Source organism: Trichosurus vulpecula, chromosome 4 (genome assembly GCF_011100635.1).
Source record: "Trichosurus vulpecula isolate mTriVul1 chromosome 4, mTriVul1.pri, whole genome shotgun sequence".
In the NCBI taxonomy this organism is placed as follows: Eukaryota; Metazoa; Chordata; class Mammalia; order Diprotodontia; family Phalangeridae; genus Trichosurus; species Trichosurus vulpecula.
The window spans coordinates 263848420-263865140 of NC_050576.1; the positions used below are offsets into that span (position 1 = coordinate 263848420).

General features: G+C 37.7%; 1 pseudogene; it reads left to right on the top strand.

Annotated features, from left to right (window-relative positions):
* Window positions 1-1871: 1871 nt before the first annotated feature.
* On the top strand, window positions 1872-2583 carry LOC118847085 (annotated as a pseudogene).
* The last annotated feature ends 14138 nt before the right edge of the window (window positions 2584-16721 follow it).

A 16721-nucleotide genomic window follows, 5' to 3' on the forward strand; every position in this document is an offset into this window, starting at 1 on the left:
CATCTCTTCCATCTATCCTTTTAACCACGACCCTGCTTCAGGCCCTTTCCAACAGAAGTATTGAAATAGTTTCTGAATAGGTCTTCCTGCCTCCAGTCTCTCGACTTTCCAGTTCATTCTCCATGAAACTGCTAAAATAATCTTTTTGAAATTTTGTCTCTGAAATAGAATACGAACTCTTTAGCCTGACACCTATGGCCCTCAACAAGCCATCTCTACCTTTCTGGGATTATTTCAAATTACTCCCCTTCATGCACTCTCTGTTCCAGTTGAGTTGCTCTATTGATTCTTCAAATTCAACATTTCATTTCCTGCTTCTGTGTATTTGCATGGACTGTGCACCATGCCTGGAATGCAATCCTTCTTTATCTCTGTTCTCAAATCCTTAGCTTCCTTCAAGGTTTAGTCTAGGTGCCCTTTCTATATGAAAACTTTTCTGACCCCACCCCACCTCCCAGTTGTTATTGCTGTCTTCCTCCTCAAAATTATTTGATAATTACATGCCTGCCTTTGTAATAGCCTCTCTGTTAAATATGAAAGCCGGGACTATTTCATTATTTCTGGAACTCTGGTATCAAGCATAATAATTTGCATATAGTTTAACAACTGTTCATTCAATGAAAAAACTGAGTCCTTATGGATGTAAAAATACCTATGTGATTTTCATTGCCTCCTCCCCCATGCTTCTAAGATAAGCTACAAACTCCTCTGTTGGATATTTAAAGGCCCCCTCCTGGGGCCTACATACACACACACACACACACACACACACACACACACATATACACACACATATATACATATATAATGTGTGTATGTATGTATGCATATGTATATATGTATATACAGGATGATTACATAGAAATATCCTTTTCCCTTCGCTTTTTATGTATTCTATTCCCCAGCCAAACTGGTCTATTGCTTTTCTCTTTCCACCTCCCGTCTGTGTGCCTTTGTACAGGCTTTCCCAAAGTCTGGAACACTCTTCCCCTTTCCCTTTGCCTCTTGGAATCTTTTCAAGCCTTGCTCAGCTGCTGCCTCCTCTGAAGGTCCCCTGACTCTCCAATTGTTAGTGCCCCAAGGGGTGGTTGGGCCCACCATTTCTCCTGCTGACTGGGACTAGTTTTCCCAAAGTCACCATGAGCTAATCTCAAACAGGGCTTACTGCCAGAACGTATTGAGTGAGGTTCAAGAGGAAACAGGAGTATTTCTTATGCCTGCCAATTGATTTTCTCCGGTGCTAACCCTTTCAGTTGAATGAAGAACAGGCCCGTGCTTTACAAGTTCTTTTGAGAAAATGCTTCCCAAAGGTATCTTTAATATACAAGAACAGTATTGTAAGTTCTGCCAGAGCTTAGATAGTGAAACATACCGAATTTTGTTTTCCTTTTTAATTACCAATGCAACAATGACAGCTATATACAAGCTTACAACTGGCTATTCTGAAGCTAGAAGGGTGAACTATTTTTATACACATGGGGGTCTATTTTCTAGGCTTAAAGTGAAATGCAGTGAACTATGAGCCTTGAGGTCCGGCTTATTCATCTTACCCCTCACTCGAAATTGAGTATATTGATATGGTAAGACTATTGGATCAGCAGTCAGGAGACTTGGATTCAAATTTATGCTCTGCCCTGAAATATCTGCGTGATCTTGAGAAAGTCACTTGCCCTGGCTCTCCATTTTGGTATCTGTAAAATGAGTGTGGCCCCTCCCCCAGCACCCTGCGTGCTGCGGCTCCCTTGATACTAACATGGCCAAGGCACCCAGCCCGCGGCAGTGGCTTCAGTGGCTCGGACTTCTGCTCCAGTTCTGGGCTCTGGCCCGGGATGGCGGCCCCGTCACTGAAATCATAAACCCGAAAAAAGATTATGGATCCTCAACCAGTCACCCTGACCGATATCCAGCAAGTTAAAAAAAAAAAAGAGGGGTGGGGAAGAGAACGCCCCTACCTCTGCTGTAGCACGTGGAAACTGAACAAGAGCAAAGTGCTTCTGGATGATTCTCCAGAGGAAGAGAGCCAGCGAGAGGGGAAAGCGCTGCCGCACTCCAGCCTCCGAGCCTACCTCATTCTCTCAGATCAAACATCAGTTACTTAAAAATGAAATTGCCTCCTCCCTGTCTGCACTTGCCACGAAGGTTCAAGGAGCCAGTTTCCGAGATTGGAAAGAAGTGACCACGATGTTTAATAAAGATGATAGCGACTACTAGAAAAATGCAAGTCCCTGAAGTTTAAAGGAACTAACTTAAGAATAAAAGAAGATATGAAGATGAGAGAAATCTGGATTTGTGGAAAGTTTGGTGTTAAAACAGAATAAACCACATAAGAAATCAGACAAGATGGAGGGTTGGGAGCCACCTCAGATTACGCTTGAAGATCCAGCCACTGATGTAGGTGACTCTTCTAGGGACGATCTCTCCTGGCCAGGTTGGGAAGATGAGACTAAAGGTTCCACTAAATACAACAACCTGACCATCTCAGGAAACAGTTCCAGGTGGAGTATCAAGTCATCTGGAAAATCGGTCTGCATTAGACTGTAAAGCAAAGGTAATCTTACTGATAACTGGGAAGGATTAGAATGATAATGGCACTTTGAAGTACTTCAGAAATGAAAATGTTTCTTGAACTCTAGGTATGGTCAAACCAAAATTTACTCAATATTGCACCGGTATGCTTAGTTTTGTTCAGATTCTTATAAATATTTTCTGTTACTTTTAATTAGCATATCAACAGATAATTCATTTGAAAAGAATGGAAAACCTCTTTTGTGCCTATTTTTCACGTTTGGATTTTTCCATTATGTCAGATTGTTGAGATAACAAAAAATACTGTACTTCCTTTGTGAATATATACACTGGTTTTGAATTTGACTTCCTTATCTAGAAACTTCTAGGCTCTTTGGATCCCAAGACTTCTTTAGTTACAGATGTTAATTTTGGATGACTTCCATTAAAAAGGCAGTGTTGATTTGTTAAAAAAAAAAAAAGAGAGAGAGAGAAAGAAAGAAAAAGAAAGAAATAAGTATGATGGACTATGTGATGCCTAAGAATTGTAGGGCTGTTATTTTAGTTAGATGAGGATTTGTGTTTTCTGGAAAGAAGACGATAGAAGGTTTTGAAAAAATCCACACAATTAAAAAGTTTGTTTTATAAAAATTAATTTGCATGTCTAGAGAAGCTCATGTAAGAACTAGGTTTTCTCTCCTAGCTTTGATGAGAAATTGTGATACTGTTTTAGGCAGTTTGATGACATAGTACATAGAGCAAAGAGCTTGGAGTCTGAAAGACTGGAATTCAAATCTTGCCTCAAATCCTTAAATTGTGTTTCTGGGCAATTCATTTGTCTTCTCTAAGTCTCAGTTTTTCAATCTATAAAATGTGGATAATTATAGCATGTACTTCTCAGGGTTCTTATGAGGATCAAATGAGGTAACAGGTAAAGGGATTTGCAAACCGTATTACAGTGGCTGGCACAAAGCAGTTGCTTAATAAATGTTTGTGAATCGATTTTGAAAAACCCTTAAAGCACCATACATATTTTTGAAAATAAGAAATCTGAACTGAAACTAATTTTCTTTTTTAATTTTTTTGAATTTAATTTTATTTTAGACTCAAGGGCTAGAACACTAATGCAGAATAGAGAAAAGGAACAATACATATCATAAACTTAAATATGGAAACTTAAATAAAAAGTAAGAAAGAAAAAAAAGCATATGTGCATAACAGAATGTAAGAGAAGATTCAAAATGTGTAACAATAGATTTTCATTTCAAGAAAGCCTGTATGATAAATAATACATGTTGTGTTGAGAATTGTCTATCTTTTCTTTGCTTCCTTGTGGGTTTTCTTTTGTTTTCTGCTGTGCACTTTTTTGCTTTGTTCTTTTTCCCCTCCCCAACCCCCAAAGGCTATAGTAAAGTTTAGATATGTTTCTCTATAGCTACAGATATATACATACACATATAAATATATACATACATATATTGACATATGCTTTCCCAAGCATACCCTACTTCTGATTTTTGTTTTTATATTTGTGCACATCTGTTTCCTATCCCTCCTGATTCCTCTACTTTACTTCTACTGACTACCTATGCCCTCTTATTACTTGCCTACTTCCCTCCAAGAATTCTTCCCCTATCCTCCTATTCCCATAAATCTAAACATACTTCTATACCCCCTTTTACCTATTCCCTCATTCTCCCCTCTAAAAATTCCTCCCCTGCCCTCTTCCCCTCTATACCCCTGCCATTTTATTTCTTCTAAACTTAGAAAATTTTTATACTCTTCTAAATATATATATATATGTATACATACATATATACATATATATTGTTCCCTCTTAAACCCAATCCTGATGAAAGTAAGTTACCAGAACTACCAGCCCTCCTCCCCCATCTAATTCATATCCTTTCATCCTCTTGCACCTCATTTGTATAAAATAGTTGCTTTTTTTCGCTGTTTTTAAATGGTTTTAATTTTTAAATTCATATCATAGTCAGGTTTACTTCCCTCTTTCTTATGAGCTCACCAATTATTAATAAGACTCTTGGACATACATTTTACTTTTTGCATTATATAAAAGGTAAACAGTCTGTCCTTATGAATCCCTTACAGTCAAGCTTTGGTATGTACCTTAAGGTTTTCTTGGTCTTTCTATGTCGAATCTTCTATTAAGTTCAGGATCTTTTTAAACAAAATCTTGAAAGTCTGAGAGTTTATGAAATATCCATTTTTTTCATTCAAGATGATATTTAAATTTTCAGGGTATGATATTTTCCCCCGGAACTCCTGGTCTCTTGCTCTTCAATATATTGTGTTCCAAGACCTGTGGTCTTTTAAGGTCTCTGTTGCTAGGTCTTGTGTAATTCTGATTGTGGCACCATCATATTTAAATCTAAGCTCATCTGTCTTCTTGACTTGCTGCAGTCTGACTTCTGACCTCACCATTCAGTGGAAACTGATCTCTCTAAAGTTATTATGATCTCTTATTTGCCCAATATAATGACCCTTTCTCATGCCTCATCCTTCTTGACCTCTCTGCAGACTACTGATTACTCTTCTTTTTGATGCTCTTTGTAGGTTTTTTTGACACTGTTCTCTCCTGTTCTACTCTTACATTTCCTTTGCGGAATCTTTATCCAGACCATTCCTACTAAGCATGGATGTCCCCTAAGGCTCGTTCCTTGACCTTCTTTCCCCTTTGTACTATTTTATTTGGCGATCTCATCAGCTGACATGGGTTCAATGACCATCTCTATGCAGATGGTTCTCAGATCTGTTTATCCAGCCCTAACCTCTCTCCTCATCCCAAGTCTTCTGTCCTCAACTATCTATAAAACTGCATGGTCACTAGATATCTTAAACTTGACATGTCTGAAATTGAAATCATTATCTTTTCCTAATAACCCTCACATTCTCTTAACTTCCCTTTTACCGTTGAGATCCCCACCATCCTCTGTCACACCTGTTTGCAACCTAGATGTCATCCTCAAATATTCTTTCTCTCTCATCCCTCATATCCCACTAGCTGTCAAATCTTATCATATTTCTACCTTCATAACACCTCAGGTATATGCCATTTTCTCTCCTCAAATACTATCACTACCATCATACATGCCTTTATCATCTCATGTCTGAATTATTGCAATAGATTACTGGTTGCTCTCCCTTCCTCATGTCTCTTACCATGCCAGTCCATCCTTCCCTCAGAAAATCTGTAAATCTGACTGTGTCAGTTAATTCCAGTGGTTCCCTATTACCTTGAGGGCCAAAGATAGACTCCTCTGTCATTTAAATCACTTCATAACCTGACTTCCTCTTATCTTTTCAGTCTTCTTATGCCTTGCTTCCTACCACAAATTCTTTGAACCGTTGACTCTGACCTCCTTATTCTTCCTTGCATAAGTTATTCTATCTGCTCCCTGTAGTCATTGGCTGTCCCTCATGGTTGGAAAACTCTCCTTCCTCATCACCACCACTTCTCTTCCTTCAAATGTCACATAAAATCCGACCTTATACAAGAAGCTTTCCATCCTGTCCCTTGAGTACTAGTGTTGGGTTTTGAGTTTTTTTGGTTGTTTCCTATTTATGCTGTATATGGTTTGGTTTTTTACATGTTTGCTCCTGTATTACAACGTGAGCTCTTTGAAGGTGGGAACAACGCCCCCCCCCCCACTTCTTTATTTTGTCAGCTCCCAGGGCCTAGCACATAGTACTTAATAAATTCTTGGTGAATTGACTTGACTTCAGCTTTGTAATTTTAATGAATAAGCTTGGCTCTGATGAAGATCTGATGCCTTCCTCCTCTTGTTGGACAGGTGTGGAAATAGTGTAAGACAGCCAGTGATGGTTCATGTGTTCATTTTTTTGCGTAACTATTGTTACAGTTTTTAAAAATTTTGTCACAAGGGAAGGCTCCATAGATACGGTGGAGAGATAGGAAGTGGGTATATGTATAAATGATTGTAATATAAAAACAAAACGCCAAGTTTTTCTGAAAGCTGTGCTTTGAAATTGGGCCATAAGGTGAGTGTTCTTTTTTCTTCTTTTTCTTCTGTTCAGTTTTTGTGAGGGCAAAGGAGCCATTTATTAGACAAGGCAAATCTAACATGGGTACTGTAATTCTAGCTTGCGCACAATGAGAGTAGGTCTTCTAAATGTCAGTTAATGGTTCCACAGTTTGAGTAAAACTCAGAGATAGCTGGGCAACAGAAGTGCTTCAGACTGATATTTACTGGAGATATCTGTGGTCTCTGAAAGTCCTTGTTCTGTGCTAAAGAATTTTTTTAGTGAGTCTGAGAACACTCTGGTTTATTTTCTTTCAGGTAATAGACATGAGTGGTAATGTGTTTGGTCTGAAACTACTTTAAATCTCTTGGAAAAAAGTTAAGTTTTCTATTTTAAAATGTCCAAAAAGTGATCCTCTCTGGTAAAAGATATATAATTTCTAGGAAAGCAATTTTTTTAAGAGAAGCAGTAAAAGTTAGAGATTCTTAAAGTCTTTGCTAATGAAAGCAGTGAGAAAAGTTTTTTTTTTAAATTTTACATTTAGTTTAAGTAAGAACTAACTGGGGAACCTCTAACATTACATTCTCCCAGAATATTAGACCTAGAAAGGACCAAGGGAATGATTGAATTTAATCTATTTGTTTTATAGTTGAAGAGAAACAGGTCAAGAAAGGTCAGATATTTTGCCCTAAGCTCACACAGCCAAATTGTGGCTAATTGGTGCCAAAATCAAGTTTCAGATCTCTTGATTCTCTGTCCAAATATGAAAATATGATCCTGGAAGAATGAGAGGTTATCTGAATGACAGGACTGACTTGAGAGTACCTGGTTCTCATAATTTTGAAAAAAAAGATCTTAATACTAATCGAGAATGGTATGAATTGCCAATGGTGCAGAAAATTTGAACTTAAGATATTTTCCATGTTAAATAAACATGATGTGTCTTGAAATAGCATTAATCATCTGTGATTTCTTCAATTCAGTAATAATGCAGATTCTAATTAATCTATAACTTATAATGTCTTAGAAAGTTATCTATAGTTCAGAGAAGTTAAATTGCTTCGCTGTGAGCAGCTAGGTGGTGCAGTGTATACAGCGCTGGAGTGGGGGTCAAGAAGACCCATTTTCATGAATTTAAATCTGGGCCGGAGACACTTAACTAGCTGTGTGACTCTGGGCAAGTCACTTAACCCTGTTTGCCTCAGTTCCTCATTGGTAAAATGAGCCAGAGGAGGAAATGGCAATCCCCTCCAGTATCTTTGCCAAGAAAACCCCAAATGGGGTGATGAAGAGTCAGACACGACTGAAACAACGAATGGCAGGACATCGTTGCAGAGCTAGTAAAGTATCAGAGGCTGGATTTGAGTTAAGTCTTCCTGCCTCCAAGTTCGTCAATCTGTCCATGGTGCCCTGATGCCTCTCCCTGTACCACTGACTTGAAATAAAGGGGGAATCAATTTGAGAAAGAGGAGTTGAAATCTCTTCACTTAGAACAACGTTCCATGGATGCTTTCATTTCCTAGAAACGAATAGTAAATTGTGAGGTTTTTGTCAACCAGTGCTGTAGTTCTTAAAAATCAGGGCCAAGCTCAAGTATTGGAGGGTGGGCAAAGGCCTAAGAAACTTTACTTCCTCTCCTACCTTCAGAGAGTGGGACAGGGCTCAGTGAGTCCAGATTTCAGCTCTAGTGCTTAAGAAGGATCCTTACTCAATACAGAATTAATCATTCCACAAACATTTATTAAGCACCCAATATATACACTATGCCAATTGCTGGAGATAAAAAGCCAAAGAAATGAAATGGTCCCTCACCTTAACGAGTATACGTTTTAATGGAGGAAGATATTATATGAAAGATATATTTTTTAAAAAATTCAAATAATCACTAATTGGCAGGGAAGACATGAATAGCAGGAGGAGGAGGAAGAAGAGGAGGGGAAGGGGGAGGAGGAGGAGGAGTATGGGGATTAAAATTGTCCAACCTACAATAAAAGAGACTGAGGCAGAGCTCTGAGCTAATGAAACTTTATTAAAGGGTCCATTGTCCCCTCTAATGAAGTGGACCCCAGATCTTCCTCGCAATCTGAGACACCTCCTTCTTCCATGTTCTTATTCTTATAAGGCTTGATACCAGATTTGATACCCGAACACTCTAAAGGGACAATATAAAGTATATAATCCCATTGGTGATAGACCTTGCTTTGTGGGTCAAAAATGATGCATCGCCTAGAAATGGTATGTCAGCAGGGCGGAGTCTTAGGTTGGGCTAAGGATGAGGCGTCTCCATAGACTAAGCAGTCATAAGATGGTCACCTTCTCATGTTGGACAAGAGAGAGTGGTCTGGAGGTACAAATACAAGTAGGGAGACTTTCCATGTAATTGAGTCACCTCTACCACTCTGAGTTTGGTCACTACAACAAGGAAAAACCAGGGTGGAGGGCCTCTAGTTAGCTTCCTGTGATTAAGCCAGTGAATTTACAATCTGAAGCTCACAGTTCTAGGGCCTAATATGCAGAACATATAATAACTACTCCTATGAGATCATATTGAACCGATTAATACTGATTGGAATAGAGTAGGAGTCCAAGTGAATTATTTCTCACAGGAAGAGGAGGAAGAGAGAGATGGAGAAGGTGGAATAGAGTGGCAAGGGAGAAGGAAGGAAGAGAAAATCAAGAATTATCTGGTATAGTAGAGCTGTTCTCAGCCTTAGATGTTTATAGGATTGTGGAATGTTAGAGCTAGAAGGGGACCTGGAAATGATCTCCTCTAAAATCATCAGAAAACCAAATCAACTAGTTGAATTACTCAAACATTTATTAAGCACTTACTGTGTGAGAGTTATGCTTTGGGTTTAGGATACAAAGGTAAAAAGCAAAACATTCACTTCTCTTGAGGCACTTACAGTATAATAGAAGACATAAGGTATACACAGAAGGAACATGCATTGTAAGTGTGGAGGAGGCGCAGACAGAAATTCTATTGGAAATTTTGAGTAAAAGAGGGATCCTCTTTTCTGAGAGGATGAGGAAAAGCACCACGGAAGAGGTGCAGCTGAGCTGGGCCGTGAAGAAAGACCTAATTTTGATAGTTGGAGATGCAGCTGGAATACGTTGCAGGCTTAAGCTGGTATTGCTTCCCCTAAATCTCTACTTTTTCCATGATAAATCACCCAGTTACTTGAGACAACCAGAATATGGCATGATTTTGATGTTCTTTTCCATCTTGGTTGCTGTTCCCTGGATGGTCTCTAGTTTATCAATGTCCTTACTAAGCTCTGGTGCCCAGATGGGAACATAGTGCCCAAGCTACTGTCTGATGGGGCTTAGAATATCCTAAGACTCTTTGACCTTATCCTTGGAAGCTGTGATTGTGATTATGCCATCCAGGATCTCATTATTATTGTTGGCTGGGCTTTCTTAAAGCCCAGTTATTGGAGGTAGGGATGATATTGTTCAAGCAACGTCTCCATTAGGTTTATCTGTGTCAGTGAGTGAGTGGGAATTATCTGAAAGAAACAGAAATAGTCCCACATTGGGGAAGAGAGTGATTGATGTATGGAAGCTTTCAAATACTTTTTCTCATAAAAGGGAATTAGATACACAAAAGGACACAAATAGAATCAGTAAAGGACTCTGAAGGCATTCATAAATACCAGCATGTGTTTGTGAAAACATGGTGAATTAGCCAAAGAAATAGTATCCAAAGGTGATATGTGAATCCGTGATTAATAGTAATTTAAATTTCCGTTTCTGCAGACAATGAAAGGGAAAATTTAATAAAAGATAGGACGCTCACCTGATACTAATAAAAATTTGTCCTATGCGCTAGATTTGCCTTGTAAGACCTCTTAGGTCATGCATCTGCCCAATGCTCCCTCTTAATAGACTGACTCTTTCTTATAATTATCCTGTTGTTCTAACTCACCAAATGTTATTTTTTTTTCCTTTATTTATTTTTAGTTTACCACACATGGTTCTACATAGTTTTGAGTTCCAGTTTTTCTCCCCTCCCTCTCCCCTCCCTCCCCAAGACGGCATGAAGTCTCATATAACTGTCATGTATAACTTCGCATTGAATTAATTTATGCTCTAGTCAAGTCGTGGAGAAGAATTTTGACCAATGGAATGAATCATGAGAAAGAAGAAACAGAACCAAAAAAAAAAAAACCAAAAAAAAAAAACCCAAAACCAAAAACAAAAGAGAAGCAGAGAAGGCGAGCATGTAGTGTGCCTCAGTCTGTATTCAAACTTCGCAGTTCTTTCTCTGAATGAAGATAGCATTCTCCATCGTGAGTCCCCTGGAGTTGTCCTTGCCCCTTTAGGTTGCTGAGAGAAGCGCAGTATGTCAGGGTTGGTCCTCACGGAATCCACATATCTGTGGCTGTGCACAACGTTCTCCTGGCTCTGCTCCGCTCACTCAGCATTATGTCGTGTAGGTTTTTCCAGGTTGTTATGAAGTCTGCATCATCCCCATTTCTTATGGCACAATAGTATTCCATCACCTTCATATACCACAGCTTGTTCAGCCATTCCCCAATTGATGGGCATCCCTTTGCTTTCCAATTCTTGGCTACCACAAAGAGAGCTGCTATAAATATTCTTGTACATATGGGTCCTTTTCCCGCTTGCGTTATTTCTTTGGGATACAACCCTAGAAGTGGTATTACTGGGTCAAAGGGTATGAACATTTCTATAGCCCTTTGGGCATAGTTCCACACCGCCCTCCAAAATGGCTGGATCAGCTCGCAACTCCACCAGCAATGCAACAATGTTCCAATTTCCCCACATCCTTTCCAGCATTTATCATTCTCCTGATTTGTTATTTTAGCCAACCTGACAGGAGAGATGTGGTATCTAAGAGTTGTTTTGATTTGCATTTCTCTAATCAGCAGCGATCCAGAGCATTTTTCCATATGCCTGTAGATAGCTTTAATTTCTTCCTCTGAAAACTGCCTGTTCATATCCTTTGACCATTTCTCAATTGGGGAATGGCTTGTATTCCTATATATTTGGCTTAGCTCCCTGTATATTTTAGAAATGAGGCCTTTATCAGAGATACTAGTTGCAAAGATTTTCTCCCAATTTTCTGCTTCCCTCCTAATTCTTGTTGCATTGGCTTTTTTTGTACAAAAACATTTCAATTTGACATAATCAAAATTATCCATTTTGCATTTTGTAATGCTCTCTATCTCTTGTTGGGTCGTGAATTCTTTACTTTTCCACAAATCTGATAAGTAAACTATTCCTTGCTTTCCCAAATTACTTAGAGTATCAACTTTTACTCCTAAATCATGAACCCATTTTGACTTTATTTTGGTATATGGTGTAAGATATTGGTCTATGCCCAGTTTTTGCCCTACCATTTTCCAATTTTCCCAACAGTTTTTGTGAAATAGTGAATTATTAGCCCAGAAACTGGCTTCTTTGGGTTTATCAAAGAGTAGATTGCTAAACTTGTTGATTTCACCTACTTGTGTACCTATCCTATTCCACTGATCCACACCCCTGTTTCTTAACCAGTACCAGGCAGTTTTGATGACTGCTGCTGTGTAGTACAGTTTAATATCTGGTGTGGCTAAACCACCATCCCTAGCATGTCTTTTCATTAATATCCTAGATACTCTAGACCTCTTGTTTTTCCAAATGAATTTTGTTATTATTTTGTCCAGCTCAGTAAAAAAAAATTTTGGTAGTTCGATTGGTATGGCACTGAATAGATAGATTAATTTAGGTAGAATTGTCATTTTTATTATATTAGCTCGGCCTAACCATGAGCAACTGATATTTCTCCATTTATTTAGATCTGATTTTATTCGCGTGAAAAGTGTTTCATAGTTATGTTCATATAGGCCCTGGGTTTGTCTTGGCAAATAGACTCCCAAATATTTTATAGTGCCTTCAGTAACTTTGAATGGAATTTCTCTTTCTATCTCTTGCTGTTGGGCTTTGTCAGTAATGTATAGGAATGCTGAGGATTTATGTGGGTTTATTTTATATCCTGCAACTTTGCTAAAGTTGTTTATTATTTCAAGTAGTTTTTTACTTGATTCTCTAGGATTCTCTAGATAAATCATCATATCATCTGCAAAAAGTGATAATTTAGTTTCTTCTTTTCCTATTCTAATTCCTTCAATTTCTTTTTCTTCTCTTATTGCTACAGCTAATGTTTCTAGAACCAAATTGAATAATAGGGGTGATAATGGACATCCTTGTTTCACCCCTGATCTTATTGGGAATGCATCTAGTTTATCCCCATTACAAATAATGCTTGTTGATGGTTTTAGGTAGATGCTATTTATAATTTTGAGGAAGGTTCTCCTTATTCCTATGCTTTCTAGTGTTTTTAATAGGAATGGGTGTTGTACTTTGTCAAAGGCTTTTTCTGCGTCTATTGAGATGATCATATGGTTTTTGCTAGTTTTGTTGTTGATATGGTCAATTATGCTAATAGTTTTCCTAATATTGAACCAGCCTTGCATTCCTGGAATAAATCCTACCTGGTCATAGTGTATTATTCTCGTAATGAGTTGCTGCAATCTTTTTGCTAATATTTTATTTAAAATTTTTGCATCAATATTCATTAGAGAAATTGGTCTATAATTTTCTTTCTCTGTTTTAACTCTACCTGGTTTAGGTATTAGTACCATATTTGTGTCATAAAAAGAATTTGGTAGGACTCCTTCTTCCCCTATTTTCCCAAATAGTCTGCAAAGTATTGGAATTAGTTGTTCTTTAAATGTTTGATAGAATTCACATGTAAAACCATCTGGCCCTGGAGATTTTTTCCTAGGGAGTTCGTTGATGGCCTGCTCAATTTCTTTTTCTGATATGGGGTCATTAAGAAATTTCACTTCCTTCTCTGTTAGTCTGGGCAGTTTATGTTTTTGTAGATATTCATCCATATCTCTAAGGTTGTCAAATTTTTGGGCATACAGTTGGGCGAAATAATTCCTAATTATTGTTTTGATTTCCTCTTCATTAGAGGTGACCTCACCCTTTTCATTTTTTTTTTTTATTTTTTTTTTAATTTATTTTTTATTTATTTTTAGTTTACCACACACAGTTCTACATAGTTTTGAGTTCCAGTTTTTCTCCCCTCCCTCCCCCCTCCCTCCCCAAGACGGCATGAAGTCTCATACAACTGTCATGTATAACTTCGCATTGAATCAATCTATGCTCTAGTCAAGTCGTGGAGAAGAATTTTGACCAATGGAATGAATCATGAGAAAGAAGAAACAGAACCAAAAAAAAAAAAAAACAAAAAAAAAACCCCAAAACCAAAAACAAAAGAGAAGCAGAAAAGGCGAGCATGTAGTAGTGTGCCTCAGTCTGTATTCAAACTTCGCAGTTCTTTCTCTGAATGAAGATAGCATTCTCCATCGTGAGTCCCCTGGAGTTGTCCTTGCCCCTTTAGGTTGCTGAGAGAAGCGCAGTATGTCAGGGTTGGTCCTCACGGAATCCACATATCTGTGGCTGTGCACAACGTTCTCCTGGCTCTGCTCCGCTCACTCAGCATTATGTCGTGTAGGTTTTTCCAGGTTGTTATGAAGTCTGCATCATCCCCATTTCTTATGGCACAATAGTATTCCATCACCTTCATATACCACAGCTTGTTCAGCCATTCCCCAATTGATGGGCATCCCTTTGCTTTCCAATTCTTGGCTACCACAAAGAGAGCTGCTATAAATATTCTTGTACATATGGGTCCTTTTCCCGCTTGCGTGATTTCTTTGGGATACAACCCTAGAAGTGGTATTACTGGGTCAAAGGGTATGAACATTTCTATAGCCCTTTGGGCATAGTTCCACACCGCCCTCCAAAATGGCTGGATCAGCTCGCAACTCCACCAACAATGCAACAATGTTCCAATTTCCCCACATCCTTTCCAGCATTTATCATTCTCCTGATTTGTTATTTTAGCCAATCTGACAGGAGAGATGTGGTATCTAAGAGTTGTTTTGATTTGCATTTCTCTAATCAGCAGCGATCCAGAGCATTTTTCCATATGCCTGTAGATAGCTTTAATTTCTTCCTCTGAAAACTGCCTGTTCATATCCTTTGACCATTTCTCAATTGGGGAATGGCTTGTATTCCTATATATTTGGCTTAGCTCCCTGTATATTTTAGAGATGAGGCCTTTATCAGAGATACTAGTTGCAAAGATTTTCTCCCAATTTTCTGCTTCCCTCCTAATTCTTGTTGCATTGGCTTTTTTTGTACAAAAACATTTCAATTTGACATAATCAAAATTATCCACTTTGCATTTTGTAATGCTCTCTATCTCTTGTTGGGTCATGAATTCTTTACTTTTCCACAAATCTGATAAGTAAACTATTCCTTGCTTTCCCAAATTACTTAGAGTATCAACTTTTACTCCTAAATCATGAACCCATTTTGACTTTATTTTGGTATATGGTGTAAGATATTGGTCTATGCCCAGTTTTTGCCCTACCATTTTCCAATTTTCCCAACAGTTTTTGTGAAATAGTGAATTATTAGCCCAGAAACTGGCTTCTTTGGGTTTATCAAAGAGTAGATTGCTAAACTTGTTGATTTCACCTACTTGTGTACCTATCCTATACCACTGATCCACACCCCTGTTTCTTAACCAGTACCAGGCAGTTTTGATGACTGCTGCTGTGTAGTACAGTTTAATATCTGGTGTGGCTAAACCACCATCCCTAGCATGTCTTTTCATTAATATCCTAGATACTCTAGACCTCTTGTTTTTCCAAATGAATTTTGTTATTATTTTGTCCAGCTCAGTAAAAAAAATTTTGGTAGTTCGATTGGTATGGCACTGAATAGATAGATTAATTTAGGTAGAATTGTCATTTTTATTATATTAGCTCGGCCTAACCATGAGCAACTGATATTTCTCCATTTATTTAGATCTGATTTTATTCGCGTGAAAAGTGTTTCATAGTTATGTTCATATAGGCCCTGGGTTTGTCTTGGCAAATAGACTCCCAAATATTTTATAGTGCCTTCAGTAACTTTGAATGGAATTTCTCTTTCTATCTCTTGCTGTTGGGCTTTGTCAGTAATGTATAGGAATGCTGAGGATTTATGTGGGTTTATTTTATATCCTGCAACTTTGCTAAAGTTGTTTATTATTTCAAGTAGTTTTTTACTTGATTCTCTAGGATTCTCTAGATAAATCATCATATCATCTGCAAAAAGTGATAATTTAGTTTCTTCTTTTCCTATTCTAATTCCTTCAATTTCTTTTTCTTCTCTTATTGCTACAGCTAATGTTTCTAGAACCAAATTGAATAATAGGGGTGATAATGGACATCCTTGTTTCACCCCTGATCTTATTGGGAATGCATCTAGTTTATCCCCATTACAAATAATGCTTGTTGATGGTTTTAGGTAGATGCTATTTATAATTTTGAGGAAGGTTCCCCTTATTCCTATGCTTTCTAGTGTTTTTAATAGGAATGGGTGTTGTACTTTGTCAAAGGCTTTTTCTGCGTCTATTGAGATGATCATATGGTTTTTGCTAGTTTTGTTGTTGATATGATCAATTATGCTAATAGTTTTCCTAATATTGAACCAGCCTTGCATTCCTGGAATAAATCCTACCTGGTCATGGTGTATTATTCTCGTAATGAGTTGCTGCAATCTTTTTGCTAATATTTTATTTAAAATTTTTGCATCAATATTCATTAGAGAAATTGGTCTATAATTTTCTTTCTCTGTTTTAACTCTACCTGGTTTAGGTATTAGTACCATATTTGTGTCATAAAAAGAATTTGGTAGGACTCCTTCTTCCCCTATTTTCCCAAATAGTCTGCAAAGTATTGGAATTAGTTGTTCTTTAAATGTTTGATAGAATTCACATGTAAAACCATCTGGCCCTGGAGATTTTTTCCTAGGGAGTTCGTTGATGGCCTGCTCAATTTCTTTTTCTGATATGGGGTCATTAAGAAATTTCACTTCCTTCTCTGTTAGTCTGGGCAGTTTATGTTTTTGTAGATATTCATCCATATCTCTAAGGTTGTCAAATTTATGGGCATACAGTTGGGCAAAATAATTCCTAATTATTGTTTTGATTTCCTCTTCATTAGAGGTGACCTCACCCTTTTCATTTTTTATACTGGTAATTTGATTTTCTTCTTTCTTTTTTTTAATCAAATTGGCCAAAGGTTTGTCAATTTTATTGGTTTTTTCATAAAACCAGCTCTTTGTTTTATTTATTAATT